Below are 15,931 nucleotides of genomic sequence, written 5' to 3' on the forward strand. Positions count from 1 at the left end.
AAAGAGAGAGAGAAGCCTATGTGATGGAAGGTGGAAAGAATAAAAGAAGATAGAAATGGTTCTCAGGTCTGTCAACCAGCAACATCTGCCACTCAATCCTCCAGAGCTACTTTCAGGTGCACAACATGTCAATGCTCATTCTTATTTCCAGATCCTTGTTCTCTCTTTGGCTAAATGTAAAAGTTTCCTCTTCTCTGAAATCTTCCTGACTTGGATATCCCCCACCACTGAGGGTAGGTAACAGCCCTCTTGTTTGTTCTCTTAGCACCTGAGACTTACCTGACTCTTCTTGTCTGTATTCTCCACTGGACCAAAGTCTTTGAAGGTGGGGTGACATCTTCATCACTATGTTCCTGGCATCAATTACAATGTCGGGCATAATAAGCCTTTATTGAATGAAGGAAATGACAAAACAAGGAATCAAACTCAGATCAATCTAATTCCAAAGTCCGTGCTCCATTCACCATAAACCACTGACTTCTGGGAATAAAACAATATTTTTAAAAATCCACAGAAAACCAAAAAAAAGAAATCCACAGAAAACATTCCAACCACCCCTCAGAGACACCTCAGAGTTGTATTGTCATCGTCATCATCATCCTCATCACACTTCTCACTTGCTCTCTAATCAAGGACCAGAAACATCTAGAATCACCAGAACCTCAGCAGGAAGTAAACAGCCTGAAAAATAGCCAACCAGGGTGCCTGGGCCCTAGTCTCCATGAAAACTGAAAGTTAAATCTACTAAGGAAAATATTTCCAAATAAGCAGGATGCTCCAGCTACTTAATTGTGGCTCCCGTACTAAATGGCATTTGCTTTTCATTTTTCCATATGTGTTTAGTATTTACAGACCATAGCTCACATTCTGTGATTTTTCTTTAAAAAAATTGAGTTCAAAATGCATCGTGATGGTTCAAAGGTAATTGTTTATTCAGATAACAACCAGAGCTTTCAAGCAGACAAGGTCCTGGAGAGATGGCTGAGAAAAATGTCATGCTTACCCTATGCAGTATTGCTAGAAATAGAGAAACTACTTGTCATCTGCCAGCTAGATGCCATTCCTCCACCTACTCTTTGGACCCTTGTGAGAAACAAACCAATACCACTGCTCTGGCCACCACAGTCACAGAAATAATTATCTTCACCTGGGGGGACGCCTGGTTGGCTCAGTGGTTGAGCATCTGCCTTCAGCTCAAGATGTGATCCCGGACTCCCGGGATCGAGTCCTGCATCGGGCTCCTGCATGGAGCCTGGTTCTCCTCCCTCTGCCTGTGTCTCTGCCTTCCTCTCTCTGTGTCTCTCATGAATAAATAAATACAATCTTTTTTAAAAAATTATTTTCACCTGGGAACACAGTCTAATTTTCTTTGGCATTTTAATTTGGTCAAGATAGGCCACTTCCTCTCCCCTTTATTTCACACTCCCTCTCCCCAGCCCAGACCTCATACATGTGACATGAGTCATCTGCATTTGTTTCAGCATATTTTTAATGGAAAGTAATCTTAATTACTGTAGTGATTTTAAACATGTACACAAATATACTATGATATACCTCCTTTTAATAGGTGAAGCCCAAGGGAGCCTGGATGGTTCAGTTGTTTAAGCAGCCAATAGATTTCAGCTCATGTCATGATCTCAGGATCATAGGTTGGAGCCCCAGTTAGGTTCCATGCCCCGTGGGCAGTCTGCTTGGGATTCTTTTTCTCCCTCTCCCTCTGCCCCTCCCCCCACTCACAATACATCCTCTCCCTCTCTCTCAAATAAATAAATAAATCTTTTTTAAAAAAGATGAAGCCCAATTCCCTTCTCTTTGAATGTGGGCTACACCTAGTGACTCACTTCTGACAAACAATAAAATGGCAATAATGATGGCATATGACTGAGAGGTGAGGTCATGAAAGATACTGCATTTTCAGTCTTTACCTCCTCCTCCTCCTTCATGTTCCTCTTCTCTCTCTCATCCTCTCTCTCCCTCTCTCATTACTCACTCTGAGACAAGTGTCCACGAAGACACTCAAGACACCCTATAAAGAGACAGACCCACACGACACGAACTGAGCCTCCTGCCAACCACAGCATGTAAGCAAGCTCAGAAACCACGGAGTCCAGCCTTGGTGAGGGCTCAGGGCAATGCAGCCTCATGAGATACCAGAGCCAGAACCATCCAGCCAAACTACTCCCAAATTCCTGATCACAGAAATTGCAAGATAAAAAATGTTTGTTGTTCTAAACCACTAATCTGGGAAGTAACATAATACATAGGAATGACAACTAATACAGCTACGTTAAAGAAATATTTTATGCAATTAAAATAGCACCAGTACTTCATCCTCCTAACATGGTGTCCATCTTGAGATATTATCTTCCAAATAGAATGCTTTCTGTAACTGTTATCATAATGTAAATACAATTCTGATTTCCATGCGTTCTCATGTTTTGTCATAAACACTTCCCTTGCTGTTACAATATCTTCATAGTTAACATTTAAAATGTTTGAATACTATTTTACCATAATTTATTAAACCATTTCCGAATATTACACATTTTGGTGGTTTCTGTTTTTTTCTTCTAGAGCTTTTACTGCAGTGAATATCTTTAAATGTATAACTTCTTGCTTGTGTGGATTTATTTGGTTAGAATAAGCATTCTGTGTTTGACTTGCTGATAAAGAGAGTATAAACATCTTTGTGGCTTTCATTACATACTAGCCTATTGACTTCTACAAAAGGATATATCAATTTATCAGCAATGAATAAGTGTAATATTACCGTAATTGTATTATAATCTTTCAAAGTTTCCCTAGAAATACAAAATTGCATCTCAAGTTTGCTTTCATTTTAATTTCTTTGATCCTGATGTGCTTTGTATGGTTGTTTATGTGTTTAATTACTATTTGTTTCCCTCTTGTAAGTTACCTTTTCCTGTAGTCTATGTTTATTCTAATTTAAAGTACTTTTTCTCATAAATTTGAATGTAAAATTATAGATTAGAAATATTAACCTTCGTAACCTTTCATTAGAATGTTTTTCCAGCCAGTTGTCCATTTTTATTAGTTTACTTTTTCATTATACAAAAATCCATAAATATATCAATATGTTTATGTGATTTTTTTTCTATTGCTTTCTATGGCTGCAGAGCTAAGAGAGCTCAATTCCTCCTCTGATATTTTCTTCTAGTTTCTCTAAAATTTATGAAGAGGTGTTTTGTTTTATTTGTTGTATTTACCTCAAATCTATCTGGCTTGTTTTGGTGTATACTGTAAAATGCAGGGTATTTTTTTTTTTAAGATTTTATTTATTTGAGAGAGATTGCTCACACTCACACAAGCAGGAGGGAGGGGCAGAGGAAGGAGCAGACTTCTTGCTGATCAGAGAGCCTGATAGGGGCTCAATCCCAGGATCCCAGGATCCTGACCTGAGCTGAAGGCAGACACTTAACAGACTGACCCACCCAAGTGCCCCAGAATGCAGGGCATTTTTAAAAATTGTTCTTCTGCTTATTCATTTTTTATTAAAAAGAGTTTAGAGTAGGTTGGCTTTAACATTTTTACAATGTTCCTAGGGCTCACTGGAGATCACTGAAGTGTCCTACCAAAATGGTAGGGAAGGACAAACCTGGGACAGGAGCTGTTGATTGAGATTTCTTGCCTTTTTAATTTATACTGATAGAGAAACAAGTGCTTCTGAAGGACTGGGCTCCTCCCCAGCCCCAGGTGGTGATCATGATTAGCTCAAACCAAGTATTTCCATTTTCTGATGTTTTAGGCTTGGGCTTATCTTACCATGTTGACCAATGATATGAGAGGGGAAAATCCCGGGGGGCTTCTAGGAATAGTTTTTCTCACAGAACAAAAAGAAGAAAAGTCTATGGGAAGAGAGATTCCTCTTGTGCCATCAAAGTTGCCACCTGCCTGTAATGCTTGGAACCTGGCAGTCACCTTGCAACCCTGAGAGGGCAAGTCAGAATACAAGTGCTGGAGATGACAGAGCAAATGCTAGACATGGATCCGAGATGATGTTGAGGCACAGAATTAATCAACTCCAGAATTGCTCTACCCAAGAACATGTTCTATGTGAGAATAGATATTCCAATTTTAAGCCACTTTTAAGTGTCCTTTCTGTTCTCTTCAGCTGAAGCTATCCTAGATTTTTTAACCTCTGATATTTTTCCCCTCACACATTTATTTCTCTCATACCGTTTCAAAATTATGTTACAGGTTTTTGAACTGGATTCCTGAATCGTGGAAGAGGTCAAAAGCAGCAGTCTAAGAGAGGATACTCTGTAAACCTCCCTGGTAGCAGCAACATCAGTCTTCTCTGCTCCAAGAGCTTGTGAACTTTTCTCTCCCATATTCCAAATGCCTTTGTGGTCAAGGCTCTTTTCTCAGTTACAAATACAGAACTGTAAGTATTTACAGCCTTCAAGAGGATGAGTTGCAGTAAATGCCAAGTCCCATTTCCCACTGTCATTAAATGCAAATTTCTCAACACCTTTTTATCTGTAACAATACAAAGAAAACTGAACACTCTACTGACAAGATTTTGATAGTAAGAGCCCCAATCTGCCAGGTTCTACTGATCCTGCCAAGGAGAAACAAGGGTTGGTCCTATTAACAACCATTTGAGTAATGATTCCAAATAACCTGAGGTTAAATGAAAAGTTCAAATAAATCAGATGTTTGGTCTACACCAGTGTTTTTCACACTGAGCTCCACCAATCCCTGGTAGGATTGAACCCTACCAATCCCTCAGGACATGGTAGGAGCCTTCCAGCCAGCAGAGCTCAGTTCTGGCCCTCTTTTCAAATGGAAAGTTCTACTTTTATCTGTATTACATATATATTGGTCTTGTACAGAATATTCCATTTAAATAAAAAGGTGCTTTTTTTTTTTTTTTTTAAGTTTAAAACACTGGTCAGCACTCAATGTTTGGAGTCCTGCAGACGTTTGCAGTCAAGCAAAATAAGTAGTCAGATCATTAAAGAAGAAAAAGAGAGATAGAAGATACCATCTCTAGCTTCTTGTTATTTTTTTTTCTTCTGTTGAGTGTAGGAACTTAACGACAGATCAACATACATGTGTATTTTCCGTATAAGAATTGAAAAAAATGAGGCTTTCCAAATTGAATCCTTGCTCTGTATCCTGTCTTGATGTGTGTTGGAGGCAGATGGACAGTAAAGGCGGGGATTGGGGGGAGTGGGTTCTCATGATTCCATTATAATAGAATAATCTGACAGCACAAATTACTGGCATAGCTTTAGCCATATTGGCACACACAGGCTATTTCTATTGATCCCTAAACTTAAAGAGTCCATGACCTCATCCAAAGTATGCTTTTTAATAATTTACCCCATTTAAAGACCCATTAAAATGTCAGAACTATCATAAAGCTTGTAAACACTTAGTTAGCTCTGTCTTCAAAATAATAATGCATTATTGATGGAACCTTGATTCACAATCACTTTCTTCCCATTTGACAAAGCCAACACAGCACATGCTTTCCCCACATCCCACCACATGTTCCTCCCTCTTCAGCAACAATGCTTTATTCCTAAAGCCCTCCTAGTTCTTCAAAAATGAGTTCTTTGGATTCCTTTCTTGTTCCAAGCCAAGAAGACTGACTTACAGGCTGGTTTACATCAATGAAGAAACTAGCATACAGACAGGATGATCAAGTTGCCCAGATAAGCCACCAACTAGACCATGCAAAAGTAAGAGGGGCTAGACAATGAGAAACCCATTGCAGGCTGAAATATTTGCTTCTTTGCATATACAAGGCTTTCTCCTGTACAAATTTCTGGGACAGTTTAAGCATGCAAGCTTGATTTCAGGGTCCTTTTCAGTGAGACATGAGCACAAAAAATAGTAGTAGCTTGAGTGTCTCAAAACAGGGAAGTGAAAAAAATTCTCCAAAGTTTGGCATTCTCCTAAAAATAGGGTTGCCAAATAAAATGCAGGATTTAAAATGAAGTTCAGACAAACAATGAATAATTTTTAAGAAAAATGTATCTAAAATATTGCATGGGACATACTTACACTAAAAATTTGCCTTTTATCTGAAATTGAAACTTGACTTGGCATTTTGCATGTTTATTTGATCTGGCAACCAAATCTTAATGCCTCACCTAACCTGATAGGTTAGGTGCCTAAATACTGATACTAGCTTGGTAGTCCTCAATCCAAGCTATACATTAGAATTATCTGTGGTTTCCTGAGCCTACCCTTCAGAGCAGCTAAATCAGAGTCCCTGGATTGGGGCCCAGACATTCTTTCAGGTTCCCTGGGGGATTCTTTATTATTTAGTCATGAGAGACACAGAGAGAGGTAGAGACATAGCCAGAGGGAGAAGCAGGCTCCCTGTGGGAAACCTAACGTGGGACTCCATCCCAGGACCCTGGGGATCATGACCTGAGCTGAAGGCAGACACTGAACCACTGAGTCACCCAGGTGCCCCTTCCTGGGGTGTTCTAATGGACAACCAGATTTCAGAACCTCTAAGCTACAGGATTGTAATGACTCGGTATAAAATCTCAGAAAGGCATACCTGAGGCATATCAGGGATGTCCCAGGATCAACTGGCAGGGAAATACATGTATTCTTAAAGCATAAGCATATTCAACATTTTAATATAACTTAATTGAAAAATAAAAACTACTCAAAAAACCATCACAAAATACCAACCAAAATTAAGGTGAATGGAATGATTTAGACCTAGAAGGCTAAACGAGATAACAAAGCATAGGCCCTGGAACCTGGCCACATCATAGGTGGACAGAGGACCTGGGATGGGAAACACCAGGCGGGAGTTAGTGGAGGCACAGGTGTCCTCAGTCCAGAGCTCAGGAAGGCAGACAAGAAGAAGTAGGACTTCAGGCCAAGAAACAGACACCAGCCAGGCAGCAGCTGATGCAGAGTGGATCAAGGATTCCCACCAACCATAGAACTTTTGAGGGCATCGATCCCAGCACCTGGCTGACCCAGGGTTCACAAGTGATACAGGGTTGAGTGTTTGGCTTGAATGGGGAAACAGGAAAGAGAAGAGGGCAACTGCCAAAGTCACCTATGTGAGGGCAGTGCCAGCCGAACTGCACCTACAGTGATCTGAAATGTTTAGCACTTAAAAGGCACAGCATTCAGTCCTATGCACTTTTTTTTAAGTTTTTTTTTTTAATAATCTCTACACCCAACATGGGACTTGAACTCACAACCCTGAGATCAAGAGTCTCATGCTCCACCAGTTGAGCCAGCCAGGCACCCCAATAATGAATACTTTAAGCAACTTGGTTGATGCTTCTCAACTTCAAAGTTCTCTTCTGAAAAATGGGGAGACTATAGCCTTCTTTAGAGGGATGTGTAGGCAGCACTTTAAATCGGGAGATACATGTAGAAAGGATGGAAAGTGATATACAGAGATCTTCACTGGAGCCCATCACTTTCCTGACATGGGCCCTTGTCCTGCTACATTCCAGGCCTCCCTTGCTCCTCTTGGAGACTCCTCTGTGCTCTCACTCTCGTAGGTGACTTGCTTACAGGAGAGGGGGGGATCCAGTGCCTGTCCCAGCCCCCTGCAGCATAGATGCTCAAGGAATGCTTGCCACTCTACTTTGACTAAGAAATCTCAACAGATGTTCCTCCTTCCAAAACATCTTTTGGTATTCCAAACACTGTAATTTTTTTTTCATTTTTCTCTTCTATTTACATCAATTTAAGCTTTGTATTTATTAGCTGTGTGACTTTGGACACATGATTTAACTTTTCAAAGCCTCGGCGCACACATCCTTTAAAATGGGAGCATTCGTGTTATCTACTTTACAGATTTGTTGTGAGAATTGATTGAGATGATACACGAAAATTTTCAGCCCAGTACCTGATATATTAAAAGTACTTAAAAATGTTCAGTTACTATGAGAATGATCACCACTCAATTCAGCCATTGCCCCAGCAAAGTTCTTGACTCAGACATATACATTCTGTGTCTACCACTAATCCAAGTACCTGAAACTGATTGGCACTAAATGCTACAGCCCCACAGCAGAGGCTGGGCATTTCAAAGTTATCCACTGCCTCAGGAATCATGAAAAGAAACTACAAATATTCCCTAGCTCTCACTGACTACATTATAATAAAAGTTCTTCTGCATTTGCTATATCTCCCTTGGCCTCTATTTCCTGTCCTAGGTTTATATTTTACTGAGATTTCCATTCTCCTAATAAAATAACATCATGCTTTTTATGATCTTCTCTATGCAAAAAGCCTTAAACCATCCCATCCCCCACCCCCACCCCCAATGGCATAAAAGTAAACCTTAAGCCATATGGCACAGGAATTAAAGTCAGCATATTGTTGTATTGTATAATTCGCCATCAGTATGAATGATTTCCCAGTGACATGATTGTATTAACCCACTCTGGTATGCAATGGTTCATCAGAGTTCTAAGTCCTTTTTTGCAGCCCAGGCAGTTGTCTTTCAAATGGAGCTCAGCTGAATTTCACTGCACAGACATGTTATGTTTCCAGCACCACCCCCAGCCTTGCCAGCTGCCTTGAAGCTGACTGTTCCAGACCACACATGGGCCTTCTGGCGTTTACCAAAGAATGCCGCAACTCCATATCTGCAAGATCCCATCACAATTTATGGAGGTAAACAATCCATCACCATTAAAGACATCTGACCTTGTCACTCAGATGATACGAGAGAATTTTGATTCAGGGACCCAGCTTCCTAATTTGTTAATTTGAAACTTTGAGGATTGGTGAATGGGATTCACAAGAGACTGGAATTTCCTTCAATTAATGAGGAGGATGTGAATTTCCCTTCCTTTCAAGGAGGCAACTTAGAACTTAACATGCATGTTGACATATGGTCAACACCTACCTAGATAACTTTATGTGTATGTAAAATACATCACTATGTATGCTCCATACATTGGAGCACTTTCATGTCCCCAGTCTTAACAGTCTGTCTTAATATCCAAATAAAATGACTCAAATAACCATAGTAGAGAGAAAGAAGAGCAGCCCCTGACGTCCAGGAGTGGGCCTGGCACACACAGCAAGGCCTAGAGGTTCTTATACCAAGCATAAACAATTTCATAGACTATGACTAGCAGGCCACTCTGCAGTCATGATGGATCAAGACAAAAACAAGACCACTCTGTATCTGTGAACATTGCCCAACCTACAAAATTCCAAAACATCCTCCCCACTCCCAACACCCACCCCATCCCGGCCTTGCCATTGGGTAATATGGGTAGCTGCTGTTTCTTTGCCAGTTACACCTTGGGCCTCACTCTAGTCTGCCCTCTCTATAGTTAAGATGGCTATGATGCCCATCACAGCATCACCCTGTGTCCTGACAGCATCCGGTCAGAGCAAAGCTCTGCTCCCTCAAACCCCCGCCTCAAATCACTGACACAAGCCCGAATCCTGTGCTTCTGAGCACCCTCTCACTGCAATGCCAGATGTTCCAACACACGATAGCCTCAACTTGTTCAACCATGTGTGTGTTCCTGGTGGTGTTTAGCTAGAAGATGCCAACACCACAAAATATCAGTACTTACCCTTCCTGCCTTTTCAAAGATCACCTTTCCCCAGTGTTTTTAAAGGAGGAGGTTTATGTAGCATCTACACATGGCTCCATCTTGCTTCACAGCTGCTCTCTGGACCCTATCGGGCACTCTTAGCACCACCATAGGAGTTCTGGGACCACCATCTTTTACTTTCTTTCCGAAGAATATAATAAACACAAAACTGTGAGCAAAGTAAGTATCTATGGAAGGATTTGTAAGTAATGGAGCACAGCATAGAGCACGTAACTTAAAACTGACTAATGAGCATCCACATGCAAAAGTTTCTCAGGTACTCCTTTCACACCTCCTCCCATGGCCACCCTCCTCCAGCCCACCTCTTAAGGCATTTCTACCCGATTCTCTTTGCTTCTCTACCTCCAGAGTTCCAGCGTTGGTTACATGTTTTCTGTCCTTCCATCCATCTCTCCTTCTGTCTTCTGTGTGCATCATCACCCTCCAGCAACCTCTCCCATATTCTTCTCTCAACTATTTGCAGAGACTCCAAACCCTGAGCTCAACCATAAAAAAGGAGTAGGAGAGTGATAGTGGTGGTGGTAACCCTATTACGCATGTCAGTTTTCTGTCCTGGATGCCCTATACTAAGCAGACGATGTAGCAGTTGAGATGGAGTTGGGCAGAGGGGTAAACAGAAGAATCACAAAATTCTGCTCTAATTCTATGAAACTGGTTTTCCAATTTTCTTGGTTGAGAATCTCAATGAGAAATATATTTACATTGTAACCCAGTATATACAAACATACAAACATGATAGATAGTAGGTAAATAGGGATACAGAAATATTGCAATCTCACTAAAATACTCTCTGATATTTCCTTTTTTTATTCCACTTCATTTTTTAATGAAAAACTTGCACTCGGCTACAACCTGTTACATTAATTTCATGACCCACTAAGGGATCTCACTTTAGTTTGTGCACACTCTCCTAAAGTGATTAACATCTAAAAATGACAAAACTTTCTTCCACCACAGGTAGAGAGATACATCTTATACTGACACACCACACATACCCACCTGAGGCATCATCATGCTGGTTCCTGAGCTAGAGAGAGGAAAAAAGTCAATGGACTCTTCTTCACTCTGGGTTTCATAGGCAGCATGAACTCATTTGACTATAGCGAGGCCCAAAATAGAGCATCAGTTCCCACAGTGACCAGTTCGCGTGAAGGAGCTCTTTCAGGTGGAGGGACTTGAAGCTCAGCCAAAGGTGGAGCAAGCAAGCCAAGGACCAGATCAGAGGCAACTCAGAATGTGACTGCAGTGGCCTCTAGGGACAGAAGCCAGAATCCAGTGGCCCAAGAAATACATAGGAACGGAAGGTTGAAGAATGCAGTTAGACATGTGAACAATGAGACCAACATCACAAATAGATCACCCTAGGGAGTCAGTGTCTACATAGAGGAAGAAAGGTGGTTGATGCCAAATGTAGAGGGAAGCGTGGCCTCAGGAACAGAACCTGGCTCGGGAGAAAGGGGTGGGAACTGCACAGGTAAAGCGCTCCTGGGGGAAATGTATGCAGCTCCATTTGAATTGCAATTCATTTGGATTTGAGACAGCATCCCATTTTGGCTAGCTACTCTTCAGTACCTTTACTCCTAGGACATACATCTTCTCAAACAGGGGTTTTTGAAGTGTGCATTCATTATCTTTCCCTGAAGTTAAATTTATTTTCACTGATTTTTAAGCTCAAGACAGCCTGGCTGGTATGTTTATACCGCGGCGTTTATTTTCAGAGGTAGAGCTGCAATAAATGAAAAATATTTTCCCTTCAGTAGAACGGGAAATATTACACTTAGATATTTATAAGTATGACTGGTTATTTTTTAAAACACAAAGTCAAAAATATTATAATTATTATACATGGCTGGCAATAATTTTCCAAGTGTGTCTAGTATAAAGACCGAAAGTAATATTCACGACATGAACTATACTTCAAACTGAATATAGAATAAAAATGGATTTAAATAACCAGAGCGAACTGCATATCTAAGTAGTCCATGCAAATCAGTTTAACTCTTTTATGCTAGAGTTACAATGCTGGGAAATCACCATAATAAAAGTAATAAACTATTATTTTTTTTAGTACATATTTTATTCCAAGTGATATGGTGGGTGTTTTAGATGCATTCTCTTATTTAATACTCATGATAACCCTTGAAGGAGGTGTCATTAACCCTATCTTGTAGGTGGGAAAACCAAAGCACAGAAAGATCAAGTTATCTACCCAAGATCAACACAGTTAGTAAGTGGCCAAATAGGACAGAGACCTGTATTGCCTGGCACAAGTCTGTATTTGTTTCATGTCATGTCCCAGTGTTCTTCCTTCACTGATAGGAGATGGCTAAGGATGGCTCTCCTTCATCACATCCTGCCCAGAATCCTCAACAGCAACCAGGCATCCCTTGATAAGGGAGCAAAATAGTTACTTGAAATGGGCCAGAAAAGTATTATATTATTCTACCAAGAAGACACTTTGTGTTGCAAAGCTCTGTTTCAATATTGAACTCCAATTTTAATGAGCTAGTAATTCATGTGTTTCCTTGGATTTGGAACCTGTATACATTTTTTTAAAGATTTTATTTATTTATTCATGAGAGACACAGAGAGCGAGCGAGAGGCAGAGACACAGGCAGAGGGAGAAGCAGGCTCCATGCAGGGAGCCTGATGTGGGACTCGATCCCGGGACTCCAGGATCATGCCCTAGGCCGAAGGCAGGCACTAAACCGCTGAACCACCCAGGGATCCCCTATATACATTTTTTAATGGACACTTTCCTCTCTCAGAAGTAGCTTTCTCTAGTGTTTTGCCATAATTATATGTCACATGAACTAATCACAATTTCTTATAGGATTGGTAAGAGTATAAAATTTTAATTGGTGGGGAGGAGAGAAACAAAGTAGAGACCAGCCTTCTCAGTGTAACACAAATGGAACAATACACACTCATGAAGGGAATTTTGATGATACAATAATTTTTATTAGTTTGATACGCTGACTGAGAAAAGAAATAGCATGCATTTTTTAGAAGTGACTTTTACGGAAGAATAATTTGTTTGCATAAAATATGATTACTTACCCTCATAAATGTTTATTTGAATATATTGCACTATAACTAAAGCCAACTGCATCAGCCACAGCAGGGAAACCCAATTCTGAATTGCAAAACAAACCAAAGGTGTGACTTGGAGCACATCAGCATCCCATGCTGACTCGAGGAAATTTTGGCAGTTAAAATTCTGCTGATCTTCCAGGATGAGAGGATTTAATGAGGCCAAATCTTTTAGAAACGGGTGGGGGAAAAATAACTACAATTCAGACTGGAGCCTACCCCTTCCAAATAGAACAGTACCCAGAAAAGGCTGGTCAGCACCTTTCTCAGGTTCACCTGAGTTTCCAACCGATTGTCCCCACTAGAATCTCACCTGGCAACCACAGGCCAACTCCAGTTTCAGATGCATTTTTTTATAGGTGTGCATTCAAATAAATGTGGGAAGATTTAGAAAATGGTTACGTGGGCTGTGCTCCCCAAAGTCAACCTGTCTCCACCATTTCTATTCTTCGACTTCTGCCTTCATTCATTTACCTTTCCAGCCCCATGAGCCCTGGGAACTCCTGAACTATGACATAATTTCATTAAAAGGAGTCATGAGGGGAACCTGGGTGGCTCAGTAGGTTAAGCACCTGGCTCCTGATTTGGGCTCTAGCTGGGTCATGATCTCAAGGTCGTGGGGTCGAGCTCCATGTCAGGCTCCGTGTGCTCAGCATGGAGCCTACTTAAGATTCTCTCTCTCCCTCTCCCTCTGCCCACTCTGCGCACCCTCCTCACCCCCTACCACCACTCACGGGCTTGTGCTCCCTAATGATAGATAGATAGATAGATAGATAGATAGATAGATAGATAGATGATAGATAGAAGTCTTTTAAAAATGTTACTTATGAAATATTACTCTCATCAAGTTGAAAATTGGAAGGTCTTCAAGGACAGGGGTTCAGGTTGTCTCCATCCAGAAGGGGAGTGCAGAAAGGAGTAGGGAAAGGACTCATCCTTGACAAACACTAATTTTCTCATCTAAGGCTACCAAGACATCACAGTGAGTCAGAGATAAAGGGAGCCCCAAGACTTACTATCCCCATTTCCTAGGGCCCAGCTCTTCCAAAGATCCTAAAACTATCTCTACTCCTAACACACTGGAAGCTCTATAAGCATTTACTGATGAAGGATACAGAGATGAGTAAGGAAGGTCATGGAGGAAGTACAGAAGGATAGACAAGGTTTCATGAGTCAGACTAGGACATCTTGAAATCATACAACTGTGCAAAAACAAAACAAAAAACCAACCACGCTTTATTTTTGTAGTGATGATTCTTCATAATTCCATAATTTCTTTACTCTGCATTACCAAAGAAACCCTCTTTATTTTTTCTTAAATTTCATTTATTTATTCATGAGAGACAGAGGAGGGGGAGAGGCAGAGACGAGGGAGAAGCAGACTCCCCACTGAGCAATGAGCCAGATGCAGGGCTCCATCCCACTCAACTGACTGAGCCACCCAGGTCCCCCCTGAAAATCCTCTTTAATATTGTGATTTCCTTTCTGTTTTTACTTTTATTTACATTTATTTTATGCAGAATTTACTCCCAAGGCCAAAGTTTTTGTTTCTTCAGTTTCTTCTGGGATATTTTCTTCTTTTTTTTTCTCTCAACTTCCTTTCCTTGTTAGGAATAATCTGCCCCTTTTAAGTAAGGATCATCTCAGGGAGGCAGGGAGAGCTCATGTATAGGTGAATCTAACCATGAGTCCTACAAGTCCTATGCTGCATCTTAGAAGCTTTGTTCACCAGGATGAGCTCAATGACCAGAGAATCTATATCTAAACCCTTAAGTCCAGCATTATTCTCTGCATTTTTAAGCATGTGCAGTCAAAACCCAGCACTCTATTTGGGCCCCTGACCCTGCATGCAGCCCTGCTGTTTATAGTGGTAGCCCCTACCTACCAGCTCCACCACTGTAGTAACGGAATGCCACACATTGCTTCTGCAAAGTGACATCCTTCAGATACTTGGTGGCTTTTACGCTATCCCACCAATATAGCCCAGGCAGTTTCACATGTGTTCTTAAAGTGAACATGAAGATCTGAACCTCTTTTTTTAAAGATTCTTTTTTTTTTTTAATTTTTTTTAATTTTTATTTATTTATGATAGTCACAGAGAGATAGAGAGAGAGGCAGAGACACAGGCAGAGGGAGAAGCAGGCTCCATGCATCGGGAGCCCGACGTGGGATTCGATCCCGGGTCTCCAGGATCGCGCCCTGGGCCAAAGGCAGGCGCCAAACCGCTGCGCCACCCAGGGATCCCTGAACCTCTTGATTTGCATGACCTTGTAGTGTTTTCTGAGTTGAGTGAGTAGCAAAACATTGTGAGAGATCACCTCAGGCCGCTTACAGGAAGAAGTGATTTTTTGTTTTTAAGTAAACAGGAAAGCATGATTTCTGATGTCACCTTATTACTTTTCTGTTTAACCCTGGCATACTAAAAACAACATAAAATAGGGAAAGGGGATGGAAATGAAAAAATAGACACAATGACCCTCCCAAAGTGCCAAGCATGTGTGTTATGACACGAGATCCTCATCACTCTTCAATTTAGAGATCAGGAAACAGTAGTTAAATTGGCCAGGGTCACAGAGCAGGTAATGAAGTAGCTGGCCCATGCTTGACCTTTCAGAACCACTGGACAATTACCATTTAGACTCACTGCTTCTTTTTTTTTTTTTTTTTTTTTTCGGATTATATTGCATGGATTCGGAATATATTGCTAAGGGTGAAATTAAAACACCACATATTTACTGTGACATTTTCATTCACCCTGACAATTTCTGTTTCCCCTTACTTAGGTAGGGCCTAGTTAGAGTTCCACAGTTCACCAAGAGCCACTATTTTAAATCTAATTCCCAAAGCTGTTTCTTTAGAATGCAATTGCAGAAAACAGAAGGGGCAGATGTTAGTATTAATGCCACCACATTGAAACAGTTTCTGGAAATGTCGCCTGAAAGAGAACTCGCTCTAACTACTGATGGCTCTCTCGGTTCTCTTACTGCCTTTGCCTATAGAGGAACCTATGACAGGTAAACCACTGGGGCCTCCTCCCGCAGAGGGCTCCTCACCCAGCAGTTGCCTGTTCCATCCGGTGCACTAGCAAACAGCCCTGATAGAAGGGCCCCATAACCGTATTTCTAGACACCAGGTTATGACTGTGTCCACCATAGGAAGTTAGTTTTGTGTTTTTAAAAAATCATCACACAAGCATCCTCACAGCATGAAACCTGAGAAAGAGGGGTAAATGCCTC

This window comes from Vulpes vulpes, chromosome 16 (genome assembly GCF_048418805.1).
Source record: "Vulpes vulpes isolate BD-2025 chromosome 16, VulVul3, whole genome shotgun sequence".
Lineage (NCBI taxonomy): Eukaryota > Metazoa > Chordata > Mammalia > Carnivora > Canidae > Vulpes > Vulpes vulpes.